This window comes from Saccostrea cucullata, unplaced genomic scaffold (genome assembly GCF_032062105.1).
Source record: "Saccostrea cucullata isolate Sc308-1 unplaced genomic scaffold, CSIRO_AGI_Scuc_v1 ctg547, whole genome shotgun sequence".
In the NCBI taxonomy this organism is placed as follows: domain Eukaryota; kingdom Metazoa; phylum Mollusca; class Bivalvia; order Ostreida; family Ostreidae; genus Saccostrea; species Saccostrea cuccullata.
Genome location: NW_026930450.1, coordinates 63972 through 80361, shown reverse-complemented (window position 1 = coordinate 80361; position 16390 = coordinate 63972). Strand labels below are relative to the sequence as shown.

The 16390-nt window shown below is 32.5% G+C and overlaps 1 protein-coding gene across 1 annotated transcript in view; it reads right to left on the bottom strand.

Moving 5' to 3' along the window:
• The window catches only part of LOC134228632 (putative oxidoreductase YteT), a 164502-nt gene extending 151235 nt beyond the window's left edge, over positions 1-13267 (bottom strand). The window contains exon 1 of the mRNA XM_062710308.1: positions 13263-13267. The gene's annotated coding sequence lies outside the window, so the exon portion shown is untranslated. The remainder of the gene's footprint in view (positions 1-13262) is intronic.
• Positions 13268-16390: the final 3123 nt, after the last annotated feature.

Here is a 16390-nt window from a genome sequence, read left to right as displayed (position 1 = left end):
AAAGAGTCGTCTATCAAAAATTGCATTTCTTAGCATTAAAACATTTATTTTTTTGTCAGTATATTTAGTGAAACCGCAAGAAAGATAAATGAATTGTGGTCATTCATGTTTAGAAAGTTTCAAAATTCATCTCATATTTACAAATAATTACTTATGCAATCATCTTGAAAACTCCACAGAAATGTTGAAATGAGTACGCATCTTAAATATCTTCATTAGTACCTTTGAAGTACCGAGCACAAACAATGTATACGCCAGAGAAAAAAACACGCCTGACTATGTATATGAAGTTAAAGTCCATGCTTGAAAACACTTCTATTGATTAGAATTAGTGATGGCAAATCGGACGATTTTTAGTAACCGGTTACTCGCTTCATCTTCCGATCGAGTACCCGGTTACTCGGATGATTTTTGGTAAAAGTATCAATATCTATTATTTATCTTATTCTATACTTATAGGTAGAAGTAATCCGCAAATATACTGTATATGGACATAATGTTTACAATACACACATACGATATCGTCAAAGATTTACTGTTTTAAAATAAAGAAAATAAGGAATTCGACACACGAAGAAGACAAATATATATGTCATCGTCGGTCACCATTTTACACTTTCCTTTTCAGCCCCTGAAATATATCGCAATCAAGGAGAATAATTATTTACATACTCCATAATTAAGAGTTAATATGTGGAGTGTCCAGTAAATCGCTGGTTTCCGAATATTTTTAAAAGATTAGTTGATTTAACAGATTTTGAATCAGCTTTTCTTCTGTTACAACTCTAAGCTTATTATGTCTGCGGCGGCATCTCGTTAAATTATCAAAAGAGGTAATTACATGTATAACTCAGGCCTTCAAAAGATGTATACCCCAAGCAATCAAAGCTATCAATTATATAAACTGTGAAAACTAATCAAAACAGTTTGATCCACTACAACCATGCAATCGATCAAGTCTAACGGTACCTAAAATTAGGGAAATGTGTAAGTTAGTATACCAGTGCATTTATAAATTATAAATCATTCATTTTCTATGTCTTTACTATATGTAGAATTTATTTTATCCGAGTAACCGAATAGCAGTTTTACTAACCGATACTCGCATCGTTCGACGGTTAACCGGTTAACCGGGTACTCGTTGCCAACACTAATTAGAATATTATTTTCAAAAACAGAACAAAGACATGCATAGACAAAAAGTCCGTCTATCTAAGTTTGACAACAAATTTGATGAAATATAGTTTCTTCCACTTGATACAATTGCATCATAATCAATTTTTGTTTCTTCGAAGCGCAATATTGGAAAAATCTAATTAATAGAAAATAAAATCTAATGACATTTAGTGGCGCGAAAAATTCCAGATAACTTCCATACTGACATTAGAGAGGTTCTATCTGCCTCCATTCTTAAAGGTAATTTATATCTTCTAAAAACCAATACTGAAAGAACATCAGTTCTCCTATGAATTGTTACTTTCAGTTTAAATATTCATTGCATGCAAAGTATGAAAGTCTTCCTGCTGCATACAGCACCCTGCACTTTGAATTTCTTTCTCCATTCATACATTTGGAGGGGTGCATCTGCTGCACGGCCTGGAAATAATAATGATGGATTGACAGGTCCGTGGTTCTGTGATTTTACCACATGGCTGTGAGAATTTCCACTAATTACATCAAAGCATTCCCCCGAAAGGTATCATCCAGAGCATGTATACCCACAGGTAATCACTCGATCATCTCTATACTGATTGAAACTGAAACTTTGATGAAAAATTCATCTCTTTTATTTAAAGTTTTAACTTGGTTATTTTATTAACCATTTACGTGATGTATAACATTTTTTTTTACACAAGTTAATAAAAACAAAAATAATATTGTAATTAGAGCAATTTACTGAGGTAGTTGCAATTTACTATAAATCATGAAAAATTACTCTTCGCAAAATCCTTTGAATGGTTCTATTCCCAAATATGTTATATTCGTAAGATATGTTTTCGAGCAAAACTTTAGTACTCTTTTTACCCCTTGTAAATTTTGATTTATGAGATATCTTGTACGTCTCCATAAACAAGATTCGATGGAATCATATAACCCTAGAAATTGAAAGATGTTAAACATTAGAGCTCTCATTGAGTCACACAGCGATAACCTTGTTTATTGCAGCATTCGATCGGTAAATCTAAACTTGGGATTTACATCTGAAACTGTTTATACAATTTGTCATACCATCCACTAATTTCTGGAAGAATTCAATGGAAAATATGTCTCCTCAAGTATATAAAGTTCAGATTTCAAAGGACGTAGTATTAGAAGTTCTTGGAAATTAGAGATCAGTGAACATTTTTTATCAATTTGGTTGATTCCATTGGATAAAATGAATAAAATTCTGTAGGTTATCACAGTCTCGAACAGCAATCTATTTCGTAAAGATTAAAAAAAAAAATCTTCATATAGAAAACGAAGCCTAAGCATTATTTTTAGTATAGTTCAAACAAAACCATTTTACATTACATATGTATTTTGTAGCCAGACTAATAAAGTAAAAGGCAGAAAAGAAAAGGATTATATAGCTCTAAAACTTTTTTACGTTTTGCCTACTTTCTTCAACTAAATTGAAACTGTATATCATTATATGGAAAAAAAACTTAATTTTTTGAAAAAAATATTACTGCTGGTAGTTTTGATGTAGACAAAATGGCAGTAAGTAATTCCTATACATGTATGTAATGGCGTATTTTGTCCTATAGTTTTATGCCCGCAGTACTGTTGTTGACCCAGACTCAAGGTCATAAGGAGAGATTCAGCGTCATGCTCAATGAACTCCTCTCATTTCGAATCTGGCAAGGAAGCAAGTTTCTCTTCATCAAAAAGACATCAAATCGCAGATATACTTTCTATATAAAAATACATGTTTTGTAGGTGGAGCTCGAATAATCCGATCATTTTTTACCCGTATTCTCCTCTTCTTCATCTCGTGTCAAGATGCATCGGAGAGGTTAAAAGATACGATATGATACCTATAGTTACAAAGAGTACAACACTTTCTGTACTTTACATGCTATATAAGAGTTTGTGTACCGTAATAGCGCTCATTTAGTAGCGGTTAACTAAACATGTGAGGAATGATATAAATAATATATCGGATACAATATTTATAGTATAGGGTGTGCACTGTCGGCATATCTACCAGTTACTCTCCAGGGGAAATTCCTGGCGGAGAATGAGCTGCTATAAGACAATACACCATTTATCAATCCAAACACAGTATCGAGGTGTACGGGGATAATAGTGACTTGAAATTTGTGTGTTATTAGTGGTTTAGATATGATTTACTCAGTAACTCAAGTTTCTGGAGAATATTACCCACTCGGTACAATAATGAAACAATTTGTTGTCTACTTCAAATTTATTTTGATTATCTATCTTTTATATACGACTCCTGTATCTCTTCCAATTTATGTCCTGAAATGCTATATCAATCCATAAACATCACTGAACATGGGTTGCATAAAAGCAAATTCAGTCGCCCTTGTTTCGGATGTTGTAATGGTGTAACATTATGAATTCATTATATTGAAAAAAATATTTCATAGCTGCAGAATTCCAAGTATTTAGTTTAACTGTATTTATTTCATTCATACAAACAGGAGTCATAAATGTCTAATGCTTTCAATGATCCTGCATTTTCCTTATTCTGGTAGCTGCTCACTTCCGGGAAACTTTTTTTCACATTGAACGGAAAGTTTGTATCGACTAAGGAATCAAAAAGACATATTAAAACAACCAAATTCACTTTATCTGACTAAGAATGTCTATACGTTTGTATTAATAAGAGTCTTTATGTAAAGTTTGCCACTTTAGCGAAAATATCTGCGCGTACAGTCGTGAGTAGGATTTGCATATATTTCTAAAGAAATACATTGGTTTCCCTCAAAGAATCTTAGAGTTTTTTTTTAGATTGGGGCAAATGGAGGACATTCCTCTCCAGCAGAATAGAAGAGGGGATGTTTCATTTGTTCACTGCAAAACACTTCTTTCCTATATATTCCCGTGTAAAACTTTGAAACCCCTATTGTGGCCCCACACTAGAACCGGGGTCATAATTTGCACATACAAGTTCAAATCAGACAAATTCATTTAAACTTTTTAACATTCTAGAAAGTTTCGAAAGTTTATTTTTAAGGTCTTGTTCATAAAAATCAGGAATCTGGGACAAAAGTCTTTTTAGATAAAATCTGAATAGACAAATGATATAATGAGGGGAAAATCAATCAGGGTTCGAAAATCAACCATCCATTCTATCGTAAAAATAATCATGGATTTACATTTGACAGATGTGTTTTAGATTGATCATTTCAGTGAAAATAAAACCTACTACAGAAACTGATACCGCTTAAGGTCTTAATGCGCAATCAATTGATTTAATATATATTTTGGGATGAGAAAAAAAGCAGTTCAATTGTTGCTCTCAAAACGGTCCTCATCGATTTGATGAGAACGATTCTCAAGCACCTAAAGGTGTTCAAACTCTAAGGAATGATACCAGAAAATGGGTTCTGAATTCATTGGAAGCAGCAACCATCATCAAAGGAAGGACGTCATTAGTAGACAGTTGCCTTAGGTAGCAAACACAGTCTGTAAAGATGATAGTGAGCATTCGTCAATAGTTTAACGTACATCTTAATACATCCAAGCCCAGACCAATCGTTATCCCTACAGTGTTATAGACGTATATATAGCTGTTCTCTAAGCTATCGCTATATGTATGATCGAAAACTAAATTTGATGATTACACTCACTCTATCATATTTTGGCTGGGTTAATTCTGTTTTCTTACTCTATATTAATCTGTTTGGTCGTGAGAGTCCATTATGTGGATTGATTTTCTGAGGAATGTCAATACAAATGCAAAAAGCTTTCTCGATTCATTTGTAAGGAAATAGAAAACACTTTCTACTTTCGTAAATCTTTTAATCTCTCAATTCCGTAGATCATTATATTAGGTTTAGATACGATGCTTGTATCAATCACTGCTTCACAGCTGATTAAGAACGAGACACGGCTTTATTCGTACTTCGCAATTAGATACGGTGGTGACTTAGAGAATACACGATTATATCAAACAAATTAAATTCTGTAGTTGTTAAAAGACTTTTTTTCTTTACTCCTCACTAAATATTTACAGCAGTAAAGTAGAAACTTCAGGAGAACTGTAAAACTGTAAAACGAAGAAAAGTATTTGTAAATCAGATTTGGATACATAATAACTCCAAGGAACATTTTGAAAATTTTAAATGACACAAAACTTTACCAAAAATAATAACATCAAAACGTTAGACTTTACAAATTTTGTAAATTATGTTTGTTATAATAACATTCTGATTGTACAAATAACTGATTTGATATTAAAAAGGATGATTGAGTATCTAAATGGCAATGTTTAATATGTAGCTTTTGGACATCATGTCATCCAAACATGCTATATATATCTATATCTATAAAGCAGAATTTATATAAAAATTTCTGCATGAAAAGACGAAATACTTGCTGTGGCCTTCATTATTTAGATATATCGACAACGTATTTTCAATTTTCAAAATTTACTTTATTCATATGTCGACATGATATATCTCAGTGAACTTGAAGTAAACGACACTGAATGTCTAACACATCTGTTTCATATTTCGGTTTTTTTCTATAAAAAGACGATAACGGTAACATTAACAATAAAACTTTATAATAAATGTGATGACTTCAACTTTTCTAAAGCCAGTCTTTCTTATGTTGTAATATACCTAACACCTGCAAAAGGAGGTTTTGTCTTTCGGTTGATTTAATAAGGAAGACCATGCTCAACATGCATTCAAAAGAATTAGATAGATTTCATGACTGGTGCGTACTGATCCCTGCCGACAAATTAGATAACAACATTGTCTTCGTTTGTAAGGATCATTATATAAATTGTATTTTAGAGGAACTTGGATTTAATTCTACAAGTGGTAATCCTACTTATACTCATACTTCCCTTTCTAAGGAAGAAATTCTTCAAAATCATATGTCAGTTTTAAATATTTTTAATATTCCACAAAGCCAAAATGAATTTGAACTACCCTATATATATATATTGGATTCCAAAAGTTCATAAAAATCCTTACAAACAAAGATACACTGCGTGTTCCAGTAAATGTTCAACCAAGCCTCTTTCGATACTCCTCACTAAGATATTGGCAGTTGTGAAGGGAAAACTTCAAGAGTACTGTGCAACAATATATTCAAGAAGTGGTGTGAATCAGATGTGGATACTTAAAAATTCCAAAGAGCTTTTTGACAACCTGAAATCACCAGATTTTACCAAAATCAACAGCTTAAAAACTTACGACTTTTCAACTTCATACACAACCATTCCCCACGATAAATTAAAGTCCAGGCTTTTTCAAATCATTGACAGCTGCTTTTTCAATAAAAATGGAACTCGTAAATTTACTTACCTTTTTATTGGTCATTTGCAAAATTATTTTGTTAAAACACTTTCTGATTGCACACATTAGTACTCTGAAGTTGACATCAAAGAGATGCTTGAGTTTCTGATTGACAATATCTATGTGGTTTTTGGAGACCAGGTATTCTTACTATCTATTGGAATTCCCATGGGTACCAATTGCGCTCTGTTATTATCAGACCTATTTTAATATTTATATGAAGCAGAATTTGTGTAAAATCTTATGCGTAAAAAGAAGAGAACAATTCCTGTGGCCGCCAACTCTACATTTAGATATATCGACGACGTTTTGTTAATTAACAATGGTAATTTCCATTCCTACGTCGATACGATATATCCATGTGAACTTGAGATAAAAGATACCACAGGAGTCTAACACATCTGTTTCATACTTGGATATTTTACTTGAAAATGATGTTAATGGTTATCTAACAACAAAGCCATATGATAAACGTAATACTTTAACTTTTCTATCGTCAACTTCCCCTACTTATGCAGCAATATACCTTCATCACCTGCATACGGAGTACATATATCTCAGTTAATTCGATACGCAAAAGCATGCTCTACGTATGAACAATTTCTAAAACGAGGTAAATTACTGACAAGCAAGTTGATGAAACAAGAATATCAACAGTCTAGTTTAATGTCATCATTTCGTAAATTCTATGGTCGATGCAATGACCTCGTCAGCAAATACAATTTATCATTGAGTCAAATGCTGACTGACGTTTTTCATACTTACTGTTATTCCATTATCTATACACTGAATTAAAGACGGATTTTTCCGTTCTTTCCCGATCATGATAAGGAGCACACGGCGGGTGTGACCGGTCAGCAGGGGATGCTCACTCCTCCATTGCACCTGGCCTGGGGGCCATAAAACTTAGACGAGCTCACTTTTGATCTCAGTCTTACTTTTTCCAAAGGAGTATGTAGTGGAAAAGTGAGACTGAGATCAAAAGTGAGCTCGTCTAAGTTTTATGGCCCCAGGCCTGATCCCACCACTGATGATTCGGAAGTCCGTGTTTGCTCTGCTCCTATTTTGTATTGTTTTATGGACTTTGAGATTGAATACTGTTCGTTATCTCCATATCTTTCTTAAACTCGGCAAGCTACTCGCGTTTACTAGTAAGTTGATGAAACAATGATTTCAACAACCTCATTTAAAGTCATCATTTCTTAAGTTCTCACTTCTCGATACAATGACCTTATCAGCAAATACAATCTATCATTAGATCAAAGTTATGAGTTTTGTCATACTGATGTCTTTGACCATTTTATATTTATACTCGGAAAGTTCTACAGATTTTTCTGTTTACACGATATGACAAAGAGCATATATATATATTTTTTGCTCTAAGTAATTGTTTGTACCAAATAATGGGTCTATATTTCATTTTACAGAAAGAAATATGTTCATTAAGTCTTAACGAAAGTCTCTCTTTTATTTTACATATTTGAAGTAAGTTTCCAAATAATGGGTCTTGTCAAAAGGTTTTTCGTGCAATGTTTGGCTTGATTTTAGCAATAAGAATTAAATATTAGGGGAAAAAACTCTGCTACTTTGAACAATAATGAAAATTTTATCAATGCAGATAAATGCAAGTCAATATAAGGTTTTCAAAAAACAAATGAAATGTAACTACATGTATTCGGTCTTAGGAATATATAAAAATCCTGATCAGAAAACAAAAAATAAATCTGGTAAATTTCTAAGTGGCATTCATCGGGTGTCTCTTTATCAATTACATTCATTCAATATAACTATAGAATTGATAATTCTTGTCAAACGAGACGTGAAATCCTTCATCGTATCGGAAGCTGAGTCACACCTATGATGTGTTCGGGATTGAATGTTTCAATTATTTGGCACTGAAGAGGAACCGCCATGACTAACCTGTATCGCCGGGACCATTATAATTGTGATAAAGCCATAAAATCTTCGCTGGACCAGTCGACAAGATCACATTTTTTGTGATATGCTGAGCAAATCAAATTAAGTCAGTGTATTCAATGTAAAATCATGGCATGAATTTCTAGTTTGCATTTTAAGCCAATTTTTAAAAGAGACAAGATGTATTTTTAAATTACCTTAGTTTACGATTACATTACAGTAAATTTTAAAAAGTAATGTTTTAATCTAGATTATCCTCAAAAGAAAAAAAAATTGCAAATTATTTACATGTAAGAATATTTAATTTTTCTCACGTTTCTCAAGTTTTTTTTTATATTTGCAAATACATGCAGGTAAAACCAATATCATTTACTTGTTCTTTTCACATAAGAATTGAGAAACAATGATTTTTCATATATATATTTTCTGCAATGTATGCAGAACGCAGTATCTGTTGTATAAAAATCTTTGAACAGATGCTTCGTGGCCAGCTGATATCTGTAGTAAGATACTGTGTCAAATTTCCCGGAACTGCTAATGTTTCTTTTTAATTACCGGGGCCTATATCACAGCCCATTTAGTTAATGAAGATGTCGATATTGAGTAATGATCTATACACAGTAAAACAAGACAAAATCAACCTGAGGTCTAATTAACGGAAGTCAAAAGAAAAAGACGTTCGGATGATGAATGTAAATTCAAAAGAGTCAAAAGAAAAAGACCTTTTGAATGATGATGTAAATTCAACAAAAGCACGCGGATAATTGGTTCATTTTCAGGTGGTTATCTTTAAAAGAGGAAAGTGTCCAGATGCGTTCTACAGTTTCAATGAAAACATGCAATAATACCTGGTATATCTTAAAATGAAAGGTATACATAACATTGTATAATATGCATTTTATAAACTTTTCGTATGACTTGACAATAAAAAATTCAAAAGTACTAATCTAAAATATAAGAGAGAAAAGAAAAAAATATGTGCTACTAGATAATAGATATTGTGTTTTTCTTATTAGCGCTCTCTTTTATCCTTGTGTAGTTTGTCGAATTATGCATGAAAAAGCCTCATGTATTTTTGTCAAATTAACCAAATATAAATGTAAAAATTCTTTGAACTTGGTAAAAAAAAATCACGACACAAAGATTGTCAATGATGAAAATTCAGAAAGTGATCAATGGCTTGAGATTCTGTTTGAAATGATATTTTTGTCCTGACTACACAATCCAAGGATTCTTCTATTGAAAAAAAAACTCAAGCAGGAGTACTACTACAATGTAACGTACTGGAATGAAACTCAAGCAGAAGTACCATTAGACCTTGTCTTAGGATGATATAAGTCTAGAAGAAAGCGGAAATACTGTTACTAATCCTTGACGTCAGATTATACACTTCTGTAAGGAGATACCACGACGTGATTAGATAGTTTCCTTTTTTATAGCATTGGCGTCATAAATCAATTTCTTCATGTGGAATTAGAAATGAAAAAATATCGTAAACTTTATTAAAAGCCACGGGCTTTCATGAAATATATTGGTCATTTTTTTAGTTTCATTTCTCGATGATGACTTATACAGTCAATGTGAAATTTCAATTTCGTGACAAAAATGCATGCCTTTGAAACAAGCAAAGGTTGTATTAAAAATATAAATAAAAATTCAGCGATACGCAATTCTGCCTATTTTTTCGCCTAAATATTTAATAAAATATGAAGATAACTACCAATATTTCATTCCTAACAGTGCAACAATACAAAATGGTAAAAGAGCAAACATGGACTTCCATCACAGGTGGGATTGTTGTATTTCCTCAGTTCAGTTTTTGCTTTTATAATTGTCGATGTTTACCATTTTGATTGTACAAAAAAGTATTCCGAAGTTAATATTAAAAGATCCATGAGTTTCTGATAGGATAGACAATATATCTACATGTATATAATTTTTATTGAGATCAGATTTTTACCAAATCTGTAGGAATTCCTATGGCTTTCAAATGTTATTTTATTGGCAGACGTACTTGGAATTGTGTAATACTATTGCATGAAGCAGAATTCATTCAAAAACATATACACAAAAAGACAAAAACCCTTACTGTGGCATTTCTATAACGAGGCAATTTATCGACAAACAAGTTGATGTATTCGTTTCTTAAGAATATCAGCAGTCTCGCTTAAAAATAATATTTTGCAAGTTTTCTTCTTGATACAAAAATGTCATTGTTAGCTAACACAGTCTACCATAAAGTTGAATGTTCACCGACATTTTTCATGCAAATTACTAGGCCACCATTTCTTCATTGTCTATGAATATTTCTGTTTGCTAGATCATGACAATTAAGTTCTGCATGGCGGATATGAGTTGAGGAAGGAGATGTTAACTACTCCATGGCATCCGATCCCATCCTTGATAATTTAGAGGTCCTTTTGTACTCTACTTGCGATTTGTAGTGTAATATGCTTCGCATCTCTTCATTTATATATTATTTCCATTAAAGTCAGTTGGACAGCCAGGTTTTATTTTCTTTTAACTTCATTCTATATTATAGGTGAATAGCTAAAGCAAATCTGTGTGCCCGATTCAAAACACGTGTTCAGAAAAAAACCTCTGAAGTAAAAACTCGTGGCACGTGTTTTCTTCATTGTTATGGCCAGGTAGAATTCTATTCTGCTCTAATAATACACAGATATCTCTGACGGAAAACATAAGTTTTTCAAGATAATGATGATGCAAACATAAGTGTTAGATGTTAAAATACAGAAATCACTAATGGCAAACAGACAAATAACCAGGAACTTGTGGAGTGATATACCTCAACATGAAGCAGCTTCTATGATCCGTAAGGTTGAATATCTGCAGTATATCCAGAGTTAAGTACGTGTTACCTGTCATTACGTCACATTCTTCAGGTAAAAATATATATATAACCTTAACGCACCTGGCTCTATAGTGTTGCCTTGAGTCCACTGACAGATACTAAATCTACAAAACTTGACAAAAATAAACACCCCTGCGCTACGCTTTCAGGATTTTACTTTACTATTACGAAACCTTGTTTTCAATTGTGTATTTTTTTTCATTCATCATACACAAAGTTCCTCGATCCCTATCGAAATATAAAATTATTTCTGTAGCTAAAATGTCTTCAGTCTGTTAGGTCGTCACATTTCTTTTTATTCAATACTCATTGTTAAAATAGTTGGAGCACTTTATCAATAGAGCTTTCATGTAAATGAACTTGGGTGAAAAACTACGAATATATATTCGTTTTTGTACAAATTAGCGGACATTACTTTTTATATGAAGCTTTTGTAACGCTTTCTTTATGGACTACATAAATTACTCAGGAGTTTGTCATCATTCATAGATAATATCTTTAGTGGTGATAAACACATTCCTAAATAAATTACAAGGGATCTTAGAGGACATGCATTAGATGAAGAATAAAGAGACCAGGCTAGCATTGATGTACATCTGGCCTTGTGCGATTTTCACTGATATGGCCGGGACTGGAAAACTTTGATCATGCACACTGACTATGTGTGTGGTATTTAAATTTCATTCTTGTAAATTACAGCTGCTTTAAAATATCCTATGCACTTTTAAAACTGAGGGTTTTTTATCAAAGTACTTTTTAATTTTTCTAAATAAATGTTTTATGTAAAAAAAAATTATCAAAATTAATAAAGATTCTTCCTAACATTAATTTTTATATTTCCAAATTAACAAGCATTTAATAAGTAATTAAGAATGGCATATTCAAGTATATAATTATTAATTATATACTTGAATATGCTATTCTTATGCATTTACTTGCTTTTAATATCTAATATAAATTAATTTATCTACTTGAGGTTATTTTGATAATCAATATTTCAATAAATTTGTTATATAATATGCTCTGAAGTTCAAGTAATCTTTTAGCAATATTTATCATCGGAATACTCTCTGGACAAACAGGTTGGGAATCATTTATGGAGTTTCTGTGAAGATTATATAACATTTAGTAAATTAGCAAAATATTTTGTTTTCAAGATTTCTAATGATTAGATTGAGTATTAAAATGTTCGATTATGAATTATTAATTTTTTAAAGAAACTTCTACATAAGACGCAAACGTTTTTTAAGAAACTAAACCATTCCCCACGATCAATTAAAGTCCAGGCTATTTTATATCATTGACAGCTGCTTTTTCAATAAATATGGAACTCGTAAATTTACTTACTTGGTCATTTGCAAAATTATAATGTAAAAAAAAAATGACTGCACACACAAGCTTAAGTACTCTGAAGTTGACATCAAAAAGATGCTTGAGTTTCTGATTGACAATATCTATGTTGTTTTTTAGAGACCAGGTCTCCCAATAATCTGTTGAAATTCCCATGGGTACCAATTGCGTTCCGTTATTAGCAGACCTGTTTTTGTATTCATGTGAAGCAGAATTTGTGCAAAATCTTATGCATGAAAAGAAGAAAACATTTGCTGTGGCCTTCAACTCAACATTTAGATTATATTGACGACGTATTGTCAATTAACAATGGTAATTTCCACCCCTATGTCGATACGATATATCCTGGTGAGCTTGAGATAAAAGATTCCACAGAGTCTAAAACATCTGTTTCATACTTAGATATTATACCTGAAAAAGACACTATGCCGAAAAAGCTCTATTATAAACGTGATGAATTTAACTTTTCTATCGTCAACTTCCCTTACTTATGCAGCAATATACCTTCATCACCTGCATACGGCGTTTATATATTTCAGTTGATTCGATACGCAAGAGCATCTCTACATATGAACAATTTATGAAACGAGGTAAATTGTCGACAAACAAGTTGATGAAACAAGAATATCCGCAGTCTCGTTTAAAGTTCTCATTTCGTAAGTTCTTTGATCGATGACCTTGTCAGCAAATACATTATTATCATTGAGTCAAATGCTGACAGATGTTTTTTCGTACTAATTGTTAGCCCATTATTTATACACTGAATTGACGACGGATTTTTTCCGTTATTTCCCGATCATGACAAGGAGCACACGGCGGGTGTGACCAGCCAGCAGGGGATGCTCTCTCCTCCATGGCACCTGATCCCACCTCTGAAGTTTGAGAGGTCCGTGTTTGTTCTGCTCTCATTTTGTATTGTTTTAATATTGAATACTGTTCGTTATCTTCAATTCCTTTATACATAAGAAGACGTTTCATTAATCATTATTACAATTGTCATATATACATGTATTGGCTAGATTTACTCTTTCAAATTTAAGATAAAATTCACGACAGAGTTTGATATTTTGATATTTTACTGACCATTGATGTTTATAATATCGTTTGGTGGTGTTTCAAATTAACCAGCTAATAGGATAGGGGATGTTGATTCCTTGACATCTGATCCTTCTTTTATTGCCGACTCGTCGTAAACAATAATCAATCAATCTATCAATATTGTATTTTCATGGGCATGTAGCTCTCTTCACAATTTCTTACTGGTTAAGGGATATTTTATTCTGATTAGTTTTCATTATCTTTACCTTTGCTCATTTAACATTCACCTCATAGTCCTGGGTATATTATCAGTGATTATCTTAGAAGTACGACTTTCAAGAAAATGAGTTTGTTTGTCTGTTTGCTACACGTCCCTCAGAGAATTTATCATTATTATTGAGATACCACCACTTGCTGGTGTAACGACGAAAAGTGACCCCCATAGCATATTGACCGGGGGTCATTTTTCTACGTAGAAATTTACCCCCTGGTCAATATTCTACGTAGAAAAATGACCCACTTTTTTGTAGAAACTATGGCCTTGGGGTCGTTTTTCTCCGTGTGCGTTCTAGAAAAATGACCCGTAGAATAATGACTCCTTGTTGTCTGACGTCACGGCGTCAGACAGTACTAGATTTAACCAGGGCTTATTTATGCAGTCGTTCCATGAAATTGTTTAGACAGTTCGATGGTGGAAATTTCGATACATGCATAATCTCCAAAGACGCATGTAGTTCGTCCCAGGAGGAAATGAGCTTTTATTTACACTACTGAATGATCTTGTCTTTAGTATAATCCGTGCTTTCATCTTTGAAGATGTCTGCTTCAGTTCTCTATAAAAATGCCTCATTATATAAATCTTTTGTGTTGTGTATCAAAGATTAAGTCATTTTACATGTTATGATTAAATAATTGATTACTTATTTTCAATAAAATTATACCTTGACATTGAATTACTAGTACCTAAACATCAGGCACGTAGTCAATGACAAATATTTTTCTTAGTTGCCCTGCTCCAAGTATTGTAAAAACTGATAATACGGTGCCTGAGAAAAATGCATTGAAAACAGAAAAAATGTCTTATTCAAGTTCGCTTTTAATTCTTTATTGTGTAAATAGATTTGTATGTTGCTGAAGTGTCATACTTCACTCCTATCCAACCGTTATATTTTGGACCATATTACATTGTAAGTTAGTTTGCATCTTCTTGTTTCTTTTCCCAGATGCTTCAGTTCAGAATTTCATCAATCAATTACGTAACAGTGTTAAGTAGAGAATCATTGTACATCAAATGGTTTGAGAAGCAATGAAAGCTTTCAAGAACAGCAGGGGAATGGTCAGCATGTGTAACGCTCTGTCAAGATTGTTATCGCCAGGGTTAGGGTTAGGGTTATACGCGCCCATAAGTGATCAAAGATCTTCCCATTGATTTCATCATTTAAAACCTTCATTTTATTCTGTTTGTTGAATAAAAAATCAGTTAGGTCATTTAACATATAAAACATTACTTGAAAAATGCTGACCCGGGATCTTGAAACATCTTAAACCTACGTCGATCAAAATCTTTATTATGTCCCCCGCTTGAAAAGTGGGAGGGTATATAGTAATCGGTATGTCCGTCCGCCCGTCCGTCTGTTACGCTTTGGGGTACCCCATCTCTTATCCGCAACTCCTTTTAATACCACTGAAGGAAATTTAATGAAACTTTCACAGAATCTTTATTACATATTGCCATTGTGCATCTCCTATTTTACGTTTTGATCTGATATATATTTTGGATTTTCCAGAGTAAAACATGGATACTGCAATTTTATTTATATGGGAGGCGGGGGTATTATTTAGTGAGCTCATCGCTCACAGTATCTCTAGTTTTATAATAAAATGTTGTAAAAGTCAAGCAGACCGGAAGGGTTAGGGTTAGGGTTAGGAATATTTTTACATTGTTTCACTAAGATGTTTTATGTGCAAATGAAGAAATAATTCCATAATTAAAAAATATTTTATTGGGGATTAAAAATTTCACTTAAGTCTTAGTTTGTTTCATGATCCTGGAGCCTGGAGTTTCAATTTAAAGTTCTTTGTACATTATTGTATACAATATTGAATACGCATGGTGTCTTGAAGATATATTATCGAATGAAAGAAGTTATATAACATAATTTATGCTTCCTCTTTCCAGCAAAAACTAAATGAACAGTAACCTAGAATACTATAACTTAACACATGTATGTGTTGAAATTGTTGCTTATTAAGGCTTGATATATTTCAAGCTAGTATATACAAAAACCAAAATGTGACAAGCAAACACCGGTTGAGACCAATTAAAATTTACAGGCATTAGCAAAATGTACAATTCTAGACTTACAAACCTGTATAACTATAACCATTGCAAACACAATAAGTGGTATAATACATCAAAATTACAATATTCCAAAATACTTGTATGCAAACATACACGATTAGAAAAATCATTGTAAGTGGCAGACTTTCCGCTCATGAATTTAAGCAAACCACGTCAGACAAGCTTTTTAGGAAAGCTAATACTTGTCATTTTTCGATGCAAAAACATTCGTTTTAGGTAGGAATATTGGTTAGGCGAATGCATCGAGCAGTCTTTTGATATGAAGTGTTTATTCTGAAAGTTTTTAAGCTTAAATAACGAAATCAAAGTTACATGTATACTTTACTTTACATTGGTAATACAAACCGTTTTATCCCCATGAAAGGAAAA